The 16,669-nt window shown below is 37.0% G+C and overlaps 1 pseudogene; it reads left to right on the forward strand.

Moving 5' to 3' along the window:
* The first annotated feature begins 1,950 nt into the window (after positions 1-1,950).
* LOC113076291 (sodium/calcium exchanger 1-like) overlaps positions 1,951-16,669 on the forward strand; it is a 29,515-nt pseudogene continuing 14,796 nt past the window's right edge.

The raw sequence follows: 16,669 nt of genomic DNA on the forward strand, positions 1-16,669 counted from the left end.
TTATTCAGAATTTATGTTAATCAGTAAGAATTGGAGCATAAAATTTGGTGTGAACATGCCTTTGAAATCACATCAAGGTGACAATGTTGATTCACAATGGACAATGTAATGTCTGGCACTTATTTTGAGTTGTGTGCGCTCCCAGTCCGTCTTATCAACTCTTGGGGGTGGTCTGGCACCAAGCCACCTCTCTATCCGAACACAATCCCCCTCTTCGGTCAGACATGCGAAATCGTTCTGAATCGGAAAATAAGCTTGCAGCACTTAGGAAAAGAAGCCTACAGCTCTCCGCCGCACACTCTGCACGCGCTGCTCTGCAATGAATCGCGTGTCTCACACACAGCTCTCATTACCAGAATGATTCAACTACTGGAGGATGAGAGCGAGCGGTCGCGGACTTTGCAAATGAGCGCTTCCGGTAAACGGTCCGGTTTGACTGAAGGTTGTTTTTACCGGAGTCTCCGAGCGTCACTACAGCCGTATCTACATGTGATGTCTTTAACATCAACGCAGCTTTTTCTCTTTAAAAGGTAAATAAACCTGCTTGGGCTTTACTATGTTTCATGGCGTCTGCTGTTAAATGTGAGCAGATGATGTTTTATGTGCATTAATTATAATAGTAGGCTATTATGGATCAAAAGAAAAAGTGTAAATGTATAGTTATATACATTTACATATAATATACGTTTTTCTAGCAGACAGATTAATCATCTTTAAAAATGCAAATGTTAAAGTTCGAAAGCAGTTCAGTAGCAGATCTTTTGCTCATTTCCATTCATAAATACTTCTCTGCCTTCACCAATATATTGTTCTTTTATGACAATCTTTTTTGTTATTTATGAAATAAATGTAAATATAACTTTGCTAAAATGATGTATTGGTTTAGCTGGTCAGCAAGCTGGTCTCCCAGTCTGACCTGCACAGACCAATCTAAACACCACCCTGACCAGGCTGGGCGACCTACTAAAAACCAACACAACATCTTAGCAGTTTTTCCCCTAGTTGGGTAATTATGAAATCTAGTTTAATTTGCATTGTTTGCCTTATTGACACACTTTTTTCCTGTTAATCCTGTAAAGCTGTTTTGATACAATCTATATAAAGCACTATAAAAAATACCTTTATTTATATAGCACTTTATACAAATTGCGTCAAAGTATCCAAGTACTGTATCTTAACCAACTTATCAACTTTAAAATAAATAAATTAATGAGCAGACACTCCTCTAACTCTTATATTTTAATTCAATAATTAAACACTCGTAAGAGTACTCAGTATTTTCACAGGCTGCAGGTAATCACAGCTGCTCTGAAATTCAGTACTTACAACATGACTATAAATGCATTATTGGTTTTACAAGACAGTTTTGTGTAGTATATTGAGTTACTATTTTCAGGGAAAATTGACCAATTGGTTTGTATAGTTCTTCTCCAGCAAAGAAAATATTTAGTTGAGGCTTTGGCATCGAGCAGCTTGCAGTCTAAAAGTAGACTGGAAAAGAGTACTCAACTCTCAACACTTTCTCCAATCACTTTTGGCTGACTCCACTCCGGGTTTTCCATTTCCTCATTGTGTTTGCCCAGTTCCGATCAACTGTGGAGTGAGGTAAAACACTGATACTCTGACTTAAAAAAAAAAAACTTCCTTCACTCCAGGCAAACCCTGCCTTACTCTCAGCATCATTCCCATATACTCAGGTCCAAAATTCTGTGAACACAGACAAGCTTGTATACAAATGTTGAAACTTCCCAGTGCTGACTCTATAAACTGTAAATATTAACTCTTTCAGTTCAGAGCATTGCTCGACCAATCAAATTTGAGCATAAGAACTAACTGTTGCATAATTTCTGATCAACCCTCTTGGTTTTGGTATCGTTCTTGATGATTCACTTCACTTTTTCTTTCCTTACAGGGTACAGGCGAGCAGGAACAAAATACCTCACTACAAACATGGGCCAATCTGGGACTTCGTCCTATTTTTCTCCTCGCTCTAAAACTCAGCATCTTCCTCTTAGTTTTCTCCTGTGAGCCCATGCCAGCCACTGCAGGCAGCTCCAAATCAAGCTTAGATTTAGATACTTCTAATGAAAACTCCACACATGAGACTTGTGGAGGTAGTTTTGAATGCAAAGAGGGAGTGATCTTGCCAATTTGGATGCCGGATAACCCGTCCTTTGGGGATAAGTTGGCCAGAGCCACTGTGTACTTTGTTGGTTTGTTCTACATGTTCCTGGGTGTATCCATCATTGCAGACCGCTTCATGGCTTCCATTGAGGTCATCACATCCCAGGAGAAAGAGATCACAATCAAGAAGCCTAACGGGGAAACCACAACCACTACTGTTCGTATTTGGAATGAAACTGTCTCGAATCTGACTCTCATGGCTCTGGGTTCCTCAGCCCCAGAGATTCTGCTGTCCGTGGTTGAAGTGTGTGGGCACAACTTTGATGCAGGCGAGCTGGGCCCAAACACCATTGTTGGAAGCGCAGCTTTTAATATGTTTGTCATCATTGGTTTCTGTGTCTCCGTGATACCTGAAGGAGAGCATCGGAAGGTCAAGCACCTGCGGGTGTTCTTTGTCACCGCCACTTGGAGTATATTTGCATATATATGGCTTTATCTGATCTTGGCAGTGATTTCCCCAGGTATCGTGGAAATCTGGGAGGGACTCCTTACTCTCTTCTTCTTCCAATTTGTGTGCTATTTGCTTGGGTGGCGGACCGCAGACTTTTAATCTACAAGTACATGTACAAACGTTACAGAGTCGGAAAACAAAGGGGAATGATCATCGAGACTGAAGGTGAGCCGGAGCTCCAGTCTAAGGCAGATCTTGAAATGGATGGTGGGATGCTTAACTCTCACGGTGATGAACTCTTGGATGGCACGGTGGATACTGAACATAAAGACATGGATGAGGATGAGGATGAGGCCAGAAGAGAAATGGCCAGGATTTTGAAGGAACTGAAACAGAAACATCCAGAAAAAGAGATGGAGAAATTGGCCGAGCTCGCCAACTATTACGTCCTCAGCCAGCAACAGAAGAGCCGTGCGTTCTATCGCTGCCAGGCCACTAGACTTATGACCGGTGCAGGTAATATACTAAAAAAGCATGCTGCAGACCAAGCCAGAAAAGCACTAGGCAATCATGAACTTCGATCGGATGTCTCAGATAATGATATTTCCTCTAAGATCTTCTTTGACCCTGGTACATATCAGTGTCTTGAGAACTGTGGGACTGTCGCTTTGAATGTGGTACGACGCGGTGGTGACTTAACTAGCACTGTGTCCGTGGAGTACCGCACTGAGGATGGCACTGCCAACGCAGGCTCTGATTACCAGTTCACCGAGGGTGTTATAGTCTTCAAACCAGGTGAGACAGAAAAGGAGATAAGAGTGGACATCATCGACGATGACATTTTTGAAGAAGACGAACACTTCCTTGTTCATCTCAGCAACGTCAAGGTCATTTCTGATGGAACCAACAATGGGAAAGGCGCTAATCACGTGGACACATTAGCTAGTCTTGGCCTTCCTTCAACAGCTACTGTGACTATCTTTGACGATGACCATGCTGGCATCTTCACATTTGAGGATCCAATTGTTCATGTCAGTGAAAGCATTGGTATGATGGAGGTGAAGGTGGCACGTACCTCTGGAGCTCGTGGAGTAGTGGTAATCCCATATAAAACCATCGAAGGAACAGCAAAAGGTGGAGGAGAGGATTTTGAAGATACCCATGGAGTCTTGGAGTTCCAGAACGATGAGATTTCGTAAGTGTATTTGTTTTTTCTTTTAAATATTCAGTCAGAATGTGTAGCATTGTGGTTCAGAATGACAAACTGTATAAATTCACAATTCAAAGGGGAATCAACATGGTCTTGTATAGTCAAAAAAAATCCTCATTAGGATTCAACAGTAAGGATGGTATGCTTGCCTGGTACCAGTGTGAGACAGTTTTAAGCCAGCTGTGAGAAATTTTACTTGTCCTATTTGGGCAGTGTTATGTCTTAATTTTTGTAAATTGTGTAAATGCATTTTATGGCTTGTGAACAATCTGATTTCTGTGACATTTTTATTGGTCAGTTAGGTAAATTATCTAGATGGCTGATGTTTTGTGTGTGTGTGTGTGTGTGTGTGTGTGTGTGTATGTGTGTGTGTGTGTGTGTGGTGAGTCCAGTGAAAATGTGGGCAGGCAAAGCATGCAGAAGAAATCATTACTGCCAAGCCCTACTAATAGTAAAATCAAAAAGAATAAATTAATCAAAATTTCCAAACCATCAAATTAATTTTATCTCTTTAATCTTTGTTGTTTATTTCCCGTAAAATATGTTTTCCTCCTTGATGTGTCTGATTGCTGTAAAAAAAAATCTGACTCATTTTCCTTTTCACTCTTTCATTTCCCCACCAGCTTTGCTCACCATTTTGCGCAATTTATTTCAGAATCTCATATTCATTAATTATTAGTGGGTACTCCTAGATTTCCCAGTACTCAGTACTATTCCCATTAAATCATGGCTTTTACCAGACGTTTTTGCACCCATGTCAAAAAGTGTGAATTGAGGTAGTGAAGTGATATGGTCAGATTCACGCATATCAGGGCTATTCAAATCTTGCCCTGGAGGGCCAGTGCACTGCAGAGTTTGATGTATATCATTATATCATCAATAAGTCATTGCAACAGCATGCATCAAATATGAGCCTAATGTACTTTAAGTGGCAAAAGTATTTAGCTGGATCAAAAGAGAGTAAGAGATAGTCTACTTTTATTGCTTGAAGTGATTAAGTTACAATAAATGCTTTGATTAATGTGGTCCTTTAAGTCTAAGCTGAATGAAAACGCATCTGGTTTGGAGTGAATGAGCTAAGTAGAAGCCTTCCACAAGTCGGATCTGCTTAATCTGTGGAGAGACATACCACAGAATATCTTGGACTTCCAGAAATGCTCATTTGGGTGAATAATTACATTTCCAGAACTGCTTCAATGCTCAGCTTGAGCTTGATCTCCAGCAGTAGGACTTCTGGCAGAGAAAAGGCTTTCCTCACCCATCTCCTCTTCTGGCACTCCGCCTCAGATCATTTATTGGTATGATCACATACTTGACAAGGTGGCCTGAACCCCAGATATTTTCCATGACAGGGAGGATATAATGATAACAGATTTGCAGAGTCAAAGATAAACTGTTCTGATTTTGCTCCAAGATCTTGAAATGGAAAAGCTCGCTTGCTTGTGCTTATTTTAAGCAGATTAATGGGAGGACATGCACAAATGTAAACAGAGGTAAACGCATTGCTTTGAAGTAAGCAACCTACACCACGCTGATCTGGCTATGCCTACAGATGAAGGTCCATATATGGACAGGTCTCGACTCTAGACCCTGGATCTTATTTAGAGACAACTGTTGGTAGTGGATGTTTTATACGTTATTTCAAATCAGTGTCCTTTAGTCATAATTTATATTAAAACAACCATTTCGATTCTTCTGCAAAAGGAAAGTTCAGCAAGATAGTAAGCCAGATGAAAAAATTATGTTGATACCTATGTATTAGCATTGAGTGTTTCACCCTGATAGGGGCTGTCAAAGACACATGCAAACAGTCTGTCTCTCTTTGGGTTTTGTCATGCTGAGTAATGAATATAATTTGTTTGTAATTAGCGAGTTTTAAATCTGGTTACACTTAAGGGCTAAGTCCATATTTATAAGGATTCTTGGACGTTTTCCTCAATACACAGAATATCAAGCAAGAATGAGTGTGTTGCCGGTCTTTGTGTGTGTGTGTTTTGCATTTTAGGCATGTTTATCTTGGCTTAAGTAAGACTGGACCTCGCATAAACACTGTACATTCAGGGGAAAGGGGAGGAGGGGGAGGAGGGGGGGGATTTCCATCACTATGCCCGGATTCTCCAAGTTGGCTCCTGCCCTTTTTGGGGGGAAGTCGTGGCCTAATGGTTAGAGGGTTGGAGTGTGTGTGTGTGTGTGTGTGTGTTCACTGCTCTGTGTGTGTGCATTTCGGATGGGTTAAATGCAGAGCACAAATTCTGAGTATGGGTCACCATACTTGGCTGAATGTCACTTCACTCACTCACTAGTAGTTGGAAAATTCCATATAGACTTGTTTTCTGACTATTTTGAGGTACTACACCATTAATTCATCGATCCCAAATAATATTTAGCCTTATTTGGCTAAATACTTAGCCTCTTTTATCTACTTCCTTACAGAGCCCAGGGGGGTCACAAAGACGGGTATGATCTCAGGACTATTGTGTCCTGTGATATCTGTCAGGTAGTAGGGACATTTTAAGTGTTGCCTCTCCTAAAAATGCTTACAGCATTAGTCTAATGGCTCATTTCCACTAGAGTAGAGTGGTATGCAGTTATCATTTCAGTTTGCATTGTCATAAACTGGGAATGGTATCAAAATAGTGATCCATACTGTACCACTTTTTGGGACCCTTCCGTTGGGGTACCTAGCACAGTAGTTCAGTACCTAAAGGGTGGAGTTAGACTTACTGCAGAAGGTTGATTTGTTGACAGAGAGTCATCTCTTAGTTTTTATCTTAGTACCTTTTTGTATTTCATTTGTCTTTATTTTATTTTATGGAAATTAATTATGGTGACTAGATACAGTGTAAATGACCTAATGCTCATCTAATGAAGTCAAACTACTTCAATAAAGTATTACAAATATTATATTATATTTAAAATACTGTTTTACTACATAATATCATTTTTTATCTTAGTAAATTTTTCCCTTTTGGGATTTTTTCCAGATATTTGCTTTTTTTTCTTTCTTGTTACCCAACAAGAAATTAATAATTTAATATGTGCTTCTGTACATCCGGTTGGTCAAAAAAATATTGATGTTGTCCCAGTGCAAATGGATTAGATTTGTAAACACTCAATTTACAAATTCAAATTGATTGCATGTCATGTGCAATTGTATTGCATTAGCTCATTGTGGTTAACTAAATTTATAAGTAAAAAAAAAAAGACTTGGTTTTTCTTATTTTTTGTTTGTCAAGAACTATGTTCTGATTTTTCAGGAGAAGGAATGATGCTCCCGGGTTTATTGTTATGTTTTTGGAGCGTGTATTTTCCCCCTAGTCGAGGAGGACAGGGCCTTCTGTCGCCACAGTCCTCTGCCAGCTCAGAGCTGCCCAAACAAACAGGCTGTCAGTTGATTTCATGTGACTCGTTGCACAAGGCAAAGATAGAGTCAGCAGCAGTGCACCATTATATCACTGCTTCCATCTCTGCTGGGAATATTAATCACATTAAGTAGCCCCTCTTGGCCAGTTATTATCTTATGATCATCTATGACTAATTTAGATTATTTCCAGAGGTTTCTGTGCCTGGTTAACGCTCATCGTTTTGTGTTGTATGTGTGTTCTCCATATTTTTATCAAGAGATCAGCCTTTTTTCTGAAACCACTTGATGATGGTTTTACAATTTTAAGTATTTGGCCCATGGGGAAACACAGAGGTTAGGTTATGTAGCTTTGTGTAACGTGATTATGTTTAAGACACCATACTGTCGAGATTGTTCTTCCTCTTAAGAGAGGCCAAAAAATTTAATTAGAAATGTAAAATGTGCTTTTTTTGGTTTGGTGATATAAATCAGCAGTTGGCTCGGAGAGCCAGCCACCGTCAGAAAAAACGTTGGTGTCCCTTGAAGGTGAGATTTTTCTTAAACATTTCTTAGCATTACTTCTGCCTGTTTAGTTTAGTTTATTCATTCATGTTGAAAACTGTACACTTTGAGTGATGGAGACTGTTTTGAGGACAGATAACATACATGTAGTGTATACCTGTTTACAAAGCATCACTATAGCACTCAAAATGATTATTAGAATCATATTAGATTATTCTTCGGCTTATGCAAAAAATTGATAGTAGGGCTGGGCAATATACCTAAAATGTTATAATAGAACAGCTATTTTTTCCAAGCACATTCAAAAATGGTTACTGAAAGAACACACTATTAAAAAGATGTAGACCTAGTGACCACTTCTTTTTAGTAAATTAGCATATGTATATGTAAAAATATAAGAAACGAATGCACAACAAGTGCAAAAAGTACATTCTTATAGCAACTTATTATTAATTATATGTGATTTAATTGAGGTTTTTTTTTTTTTTCTCAACATTAACTTAGAGTTCCCTAAATAAATATACACTAAGAATATAAATTTGGAATTGACAGTAGGCAGATAGCAGCCAATCTAATATAAGATAACAGATATTACGCTTAAAATTAGAGCTTTGAAAAATCTCTGCAGAAGAGAATGTAAATATTTATTGGCCCACATTCATTTAGCTATGTTGTTGTCAGCATAGAAAAGGTTTTGTGACAGGTTATGGTTCAACCTACGTATTCTAAGTCGGACCAGCTTCAAACAAGAAAAATGACTGCAAGAAGTTCCGCACATACTTCTAACCTGCTCTTCCTCTCTCTATCTTTTTTCAGCCTCTCTCTCCTTGTACTGTAAGGTTCACTGCTTATTTTGAACACTTGCGCAAACTCGGTGATGTATTTTCCATGACTTCAGCCTAACGGCAACACAAGGGCAGGCAGAAAGATGAGGAATATCCTCCTACAAACCATAAAAAAATGGATCACAATGACAGACAGCTATATTTTCTTGCATGTTTTACTGTAGAGAAACTGTCTAAAATTAAACATACATGGAAGGAGAGGAGAACTCTAATCCCCTGTAACCTTTATTGCATTACGAGCAGACGCTGGGATCTGCTGTCTGGTTCTGAGATATGTCCTAGAAGATTCACACAGCAAATCAAATGGCACCCACACCATGTTCAGGAGTAACTTATAAAAGTAGCGATGCTAATGTAGCGAACTACGTTTTCATTAGCGTGAGAGTAGCTCAGCTGTTTTCAAATGACCGTAGCTTTGTCAGTTACAAGCTCCCTTTTCCAATGAGTGCTTGTAGTTTTATGAAAAGCTCGTTATCATTAGAGCCTGTGTCACATTGTATTGCTTTACAGCTTTACAGCCAAGTGAACTGAGGCAAATGCACACTCCTGTCCTCCCTCTTGTGAAGTATGGCTTTTAGTGAATAATTTTTTCTGTCATTCATTTCTTTAAGTTAATTTTCACTGATTTTTTAATTTAATTTATTTTTTTTGCTGCCGTTTTTCAGTTTTCTACTCTTTTTTTTCATATTTTCTCATTTTACTTAGCTCATTCACTTAAATAAAATTAATTGTTTATTTAAAAAACTTCACTGATTCATTTGAGTCCCTACCCAACTTATGTCATTTTCATGACCAAATACATTAACATTGTCATATCCATTGTCATTGACATATACATTAACATAGCAAAATCTTCAGAGTTGTCATGATAGAAATATATATAGAAGTCACACATGTGGTGTATGATATCTGATTTCGTAATATACATACACATTTTTTGCTGCAAGTCATAGTTTTTTATTTGCACATTTCAATACCTTTTTAAGTGTGTGACATAAACGTTTTTCTTTTTTTAAAGGGTAGCCTGAAAGTAGTAATAATTACTTTATAATGCACCATAAGTAGCTTGCACCTTTGGAAGGCACTGAAGCAGCTTTCCTAACACTGCAGAATATCTGTCACTTCAGATTCTGTTAATTTTGTTGACTCCCATAATGGCTTGTCCTTTTCTCTGCTACACACTTTTATAACTTCAAAACCTGAAATCCATCCCACAATGAGACTTATTAGGGAAATAACATAGTATCACTGAAGGTACACTACCGTGGTACACATACCTTTATCATGTCCTCATCAGCTCTCTGTATGACAGATTGTGTTTTCATGCTCATTCACTCAGCGGCTGTCAGGCGTCCTGCCCGATATTCTTCTAACACATTTCTCAGAGGGGTGGGGGAAGATGTGTGGCTTTAATTATCATCTCTCGTTATTGTCACTGTCGCCATCCTCATCGCAGACCTTGCCAGTTTGTTGTGGAGGAGCACAGATTGCATTTAAGTAGTCCAAAATAATACCCTCTCAAGTGTATCCAGGAATAGGTCTTGTTTTCTGAAGTGCTGTTATTTCCATTGCTTCCTCTCTGTCTCTCCTGATGTGTTCGAGGCCAGTTTTGTCCATGGATGACATCAACACAACAGTAAAAACTCAAGAGGGAAATGGATTTTTCCCTTTTAATGACACAAGCTGCTTACTTCCGTTTGTGATTCTCAAGGCTGGTTCAAACCTATTTTGGGCCTATTAATAAAGTGTGTGTGTGTATATACATACATACATATGTGTGTATATATATATATATATATATATATATATATATATATATATATATATATATATATATATATATGCCTACATAAATATCAACTATGAACATTTCCATTGTACACCTTGAGAAAATGAATTCAAAATCCACATAATAGGCCTACTTGTCCACCCCCCCCCCCAAACAAAATTATAATAAAATGCCCAAAAATTATCACATTTGTGAATTTCTATTAGAAGGCATTGCAGCAGTGTCCATTAGGCCAAAAAAAAATTTACTTCTGACTAAATCCAACTGCTGACTGTTGTCATGCTGTGATGTATGTGTTTTTAATGCATTAAGCAGTTAAATAACTCCATATTTTCAGCTCAGGTGTGACAACATTCCATCAGAAGCAGTGACAGAATGAAGATGGAATTATCTTTACCACTGGTTAATGGATAGGTGACGTTAGTGCCCGCCTTGGTTGAAATGAAGGCTGGCTTCTCATCCATCTTTTTATCCCATTTTAGTTTTGAAAGGGTTTTCTTTACAAAGAAAGGTTAACATTTTACCCTCATAAATGGACTTTGTTGCTCATGAGCTTTCTGTTCCCTGAAAATATTTTACATCTAATCTCGTTTATCTTTTCAAAATGCTTTGGTTTATTTCTACTGGCAGCCCTGGATTTTTTAGTGAGAAATAACAATATTTTGCATAATATCTTAAGCCATTGAACAGATTAGAGTGAATGTGGTAGACAGAAAGAAGAGGATTAGGAATGTAACCTGGTTTTGAAATCAGCCATGCCATCTGTCCTGCTACCTTGGTCACACTGGATTGGGTATTTGTGTTTCTGACATGTCTTAAGATGTACAACGTGTAATTCAGAAATCATGACTTATATATATAAAAAAGTAATTGCTACACATGACTCAAAAAAGAGAAAGCTCAAAGAATACAGATCAAGTGTTTAGTATTTACAAAATGACAGCGGTCTGATTACAAAACCCTGTGGGACACAACAGGTTAAATTAGGTCATGACACTTTTACACTCCTCAAAAATGTTAAACTGCCTCGAAATAACAACATTTTATGAGTCATGCATGTATCTATAGCCAGCATGCAAGGAGTAAAGACATAAAGATGAATGTCACAGCTGATTTATCTGTGCTATACCAGAGTGCATATGAATGGATTTTATGCAGAGCGTGACCTTTTATCATAATACAACGAACTACATCGTTGACTACTCTGTTCATACTTTAGCTGTTGGGATACAAGTAGGAAAGATGGAAAAATTTGTTACAGAAAAATGAGCATGTTAAGATGACGGTAAATGAACAAGTAAGTAGACATTAGTAGAGAAGTAGACGATTTCATTTTTACTTTTTATTTAAAAATGTGTATAAAAATTAAATATAAAATGTAATGATACATGTTGATAATTTAGTTTTAAGAATGCTTATGGAGTAAAAAAGAAACATTTATCTATCGACTAATAGTTAATCTGATGAGATAAGTTTTGTGTATGCTATTTAACCAAATCATTTGTTTTGTCCAAAAGATTTGTGGAGGTGCGTTGTTAATCAAATCTGAGGCCCATTTTCTCAGTTTGATGCTTCAAATCCATCAGTTGATTGAAGCAGAAAAAAGCATGACATTTCATCTCACACTCTTTTCCTGCTGTCATTTTGTCCCCAAGCACAGGCAGAAGTTCTTTCTGAAGCACACTAGACATTTCACAGCTGTCAAGTGCACTGTATAAACCTGCTGAAAAAAATTGGCCTGGAGAAGATTATAAACTCCAAAACTTGTGCACACGCTGATTTCTTTCTTCCTACACAGACAGATGGGATATAAGAGGGTTTGACAAAGTTATGTGCCATATTTTGGTAGCTGCCTGTTCAGAGTATAACATTTAGAATTGAGTACTTTTTTGCCAAGTTTGACGTTGTCAAGAGTGTTGCTTGTGGACTACATGTCAATTTTTAAAATGATGTTTTTTTTGTTTATGTTGTACTTGTCAGTCATATTTTTGTTTTATTTTATGTATTTATTTATTTATTTTTATATATATATATATTTTATTTATTTATAGTTATTATGCAATATTGGATATATATCTGGATATTTAATTGTGCATGCTCATTTCTCAATTTTTTTTCTTTTGGATTACCTGTCGTCATCTCATGCTCACTTTGAACCCATACACCTGGTGTAATGTGGCGCCAGGCGATTTCAGCCTGACACAGTTGTCCTTTTCACGTACTGCTCCACGTTGTTTAAATAGCAAATGCATTTTTGCACATTTCTGGTGTGAAAACGGTGGGTTCAAACGCGTTGCTATTTTGAGGCAACTGAAATTGACTGCAAATGGAAATGAACTGAAATGGAAAGTGGAACAATATATATATATATTTTTTGAGTGCGTCAGTAATATGCGTCTATAGGCGGGTGAACAATGTGTGTACACACAGGGATGCATAGCAGCGCACAAACATGCCAATTATTAAAAATAAAGGATTATAATGTAAAAGATTATTATTGTGCCCCCAGATGGTCTGCCTGTGCACATGCAGAACCTTTTCTCTCTGGTGAAGTGTTCAGTTTTTGGCTCTTGCAAATTCCGCCATGTAAATTACAAATCCACCATGGTGCAAGCTCAAATTTCCTTTAAGGGAATAGACTATTAGACTTGTCGCACGTTGCACGTTACGCCTAAAACACACCCATGAACCATTATGAGAATAGGTACAACCCTTTTTTCCCGTCGTTAAAATACCATGCTCTTTAGATCATGTGCTTAGATCGTTAAAATATGGCCCTTAAAGTTAAACTTTAAAAACTTGAATAACTTGCACTTAAAAAATAGTTTAAGGAAGTACACTTCCTTTAGCAAATCTCAAAATAAATATCAGTTTCTCTTACAGTACATTATAATTTTGTGCTGGACAATGTTTTTTTATATTAATTGATATATATATATATATATATATATATATATATATATATATATATATATATATATATATATATATATATATATATATTATATATATATATATAGAAACACAACAGATCAGCAGATTTATTAAGTAAACAATGTTAAATTTGATAATTTGATATAAACAACTCTTGAAAGACATTGCAGTATGTGCAATCAAAAGAGCTTCCTGTGATATTCTCTGCCGGGATTTTGCTTCAGTGGAGGTCCTGCTTGAGCCCACAGCCATTCCCAGGGCATATAGTTCTGTTGCCAGGGGAAGCTGACCCAAACTCAGCTGCTCTCTTAGTCCTGAATATCCGTCTGCAGTTTGCCCCGGGAGGGAGAACAGACCGACGTTGTCAGGTCAACAGAAAATGATCTATTTCTGTTGCTTTGATGATAAAGAGGGAAATTAAATAAAACTGACATTTGAGGTCATATTTTGAATGTTACTGGATAAGTTGTGTTTTCTGTATAATAAATGAATGTTCTCTAATATCGGGATAAGTGGATTAGACTTCTTATGATTTATGATGATTCTTATGATTTTAAAATGAATTTTAGTATGTGTGTATTTAAGTGTGTGTGGCTTGCCCCAGGTGTTGTAGAACACGTAAAGGTGCTTATCTTGATGTGTCCCAAAGAACACTCTCTTGTCTCTAATCTCATTGTTTAATGCAGTATCACTCAGTTACAGGACAGCTGATCAGCTAGCTTTAAGCGAAATGTGTGTCATGAAACCATGGATTTTGTCTTCTCTCACCCAACAGCTTTCAACCCCCCCACCCAGCCTTTTTTTCCAGCTTAAAGGAATAGTTTCCTTTTTTTGTCATGTTTTACTCAGCCTTGTGTTGTTCTAACACTTTTTCTTACATTTTCTTTAAAAATGAAATGTTAAGTGTAAACTGCTGGTGTTATTTTGAGTAATTTTAGTACCTCAGTTTATTTTTGTATTTCAGTTAGTTGCCAAGATTTCTACATTTTTAGTTATTGTTATTATTATTTTATTTTTTTGTAATAAGTTTTTCATTTCAACTTTCACTTAACAAAAATATATATATGTTTAAATAGTTTTATGCTTTATTAACAATAGCAACACTGGTTTGACTGAACAGTAGGGGAGAACATTGAACCGTTCATGAGGTAGATTGCCTGGGAGAAGAAACTTTTCTTGTGCCTGGCTGTCCTGGGAGCACCGGCCAGACGGTAAAAGTTCAAAAAGGAGATGGCTTGGATGTGACTAATATTAAATTCCATATAATATATTACATGAAGTCACTTAAAAAGACTCTGGCAAGATCATAAATATGGATTCATCCTGCTTCTATAAAACTGTCGGTTCAATTTCTGTATTTCTGTCACTCTTTCTCATGTTTCCTTGTGCCTTGTGTCTTTTTACAGTGCTGTAGTTCTCGACCTTTGTCTGACAAGCAGCCTTCATGCTTGTGTAATCCGGTCCATTAACTTTTGGGTTATAAAACGGCTGATAATTTTTCAATCAGTACTTTCAGCCTCTTAATAAGCACTGATCAGATGGCTTTCTATTGTAATCAACCATAAGGATAAGGAAGGAGAGAGAGCGCTAGAAACTTTATGGCAGCCAGACAAATGGATCTCGTCCCATTACAGCTCTTGGAAGGGAAAGTAACAGTCTGTTCCTGGGTAAAGTAACAATACACAGCAGTGGGGACCCATATGAGTCCGGGATTTACACATCACATCAGTTCAATAGGCTTACTAAGCCATGGGTCTTCGTAGTGTGGCTTCAACCACGGACAAGGAAAAACAGCTAATGAATATTCCAGCTCACAGTTAACATCTGAGAGTCAAGAGCCTGGGGCTTTCTGATTTAAAAAGTGCTGGCGCTGATTAGCCTAATGAGAAAGCTTCATGGCATTAAATTGAGTTTTGATGGGTCATTCACAAACCGGATAAAAGAAGGGCCACTAAAAGTAGTCATTGTTGAACATTTTAACTCCATAGCTTTCTTCTAAGGCAACTTCCTTGTGCCCATATGTCATACAAATAGTGTATAAATGACATGAAATTAATAAAAATTGTGAAATCAGATTATTCAATAGTGCACAGTAAGTTTTTTAGTAAGTAATTTTGTTGTTTTATATAGGCAACTAGCTGAAATAAAATCCTTCCTATCTTTTTTTAGATTTTGGTTTACTCAATGTTTATTTTATTTCAAGTAATGACAATTAATGACAGTAACCCTGTTTTGGATTAAACAATGCTGGGCTCAATGCTGGATGCAAATAAAAACGTTAAAAAATAAAAGTTATTTTTTATGACTAATTTTAAATATTAAATTAAATATTAAATATTAAATTTGCCTCATCCAAATCTTTGTTTTTCTTAAACAGAGCATTAATGCAGTTTTTTTTTTTTTTTTTGTAATTATACATATCCTTTTATTTTGCTTTTTTAAAACCACACTTTTGCTTTACCGTCAGGATGCATTAAAATATACCTTTTGGGTTTTGAGTAGAAACACTGAGGCTTAGACTAACCTTTTAATTAAAAGTGCTATATTGACTTAATGATCTAAAAGAAACATTTATATGTTGCAGACTCTTCTTAAAAAATTATTCAGAAGACTTTTGAGATCTGGTAATCTTTCATTATAGACGATATTTCTTCAGGCATTAATTCATCACAATAAAAATAACTGTGTTTTGAGGTTTTTATGCATCATAAATAAACTCTAAACATTAAAATCTGCATTTATCCTTCAGTGCCCTGTATTTTCTCTATAATTTATCTGGATCACTATTGTCTTCTTTGGAATAACGGAACGGATGTGAAGAACGGAATAACTGGAGTAAATATAAGCAGTGCAGCTCTAATGCTTCAACTGACATACTGATGCCTTGTTGTCAGATTAAATATAATTGGCTTCCTGTGTACAGATTATACATCACTTCCATCTGATGAGTTTACTGCACTGACACACAGTTCAAATGTATGCGTGCTGTACCATGTATATGCAAGTTGTATAATTATAGGATCCGATCGTCTGTCTGTATGAAAAAAAGCTCATTGTTGATTAAAGCAAAAGCCAAAGGCCATTATTATGACTTTAGCATTTAAAGTCATATTTATTGCTGACATCAAGTCAAGTCAAATCACCTTTATTTGTATAGCGCTTTATACAATACTGGTTGTGTCAAAGCAGCTTTGCAGTATTACAGGAAACAGGAAAATAGTTTGTCAATAATGCAAGAAGACAATAACAGAGTAATTTTTCCAGCTAAAGTCAGTTCATTGATGATTCAGTGATGACTCAGTAGGGAGGCCAGTTCTCCTCTGGATAGATGACACCAGGATGGTGTAGTTTAATTCCTGACTGCAACACAGGTGCAGAGGACTTGTCTGGTTTCTGTGGTCTTGTGCCAATGTCTGTCGAGGTGATTTGGTTTGGGGATCAGTCTCTGGGG

This window comes from Carassius auratus, unplaced genomic scaffold (assembly GCF_003368295.1).
Source record: "Carassius auratus strain Wakin unplaced genomic scaffold, ASM336829v1 scaf_tig00019686, whole genome shotgun sequence".
Classification (NCBI taxonomy): Eukaryota; Metazoa; Chordata; class Actinopteri; order Cypriniformes; family Cyprinidae; genus Carassius; species Carassius auratus.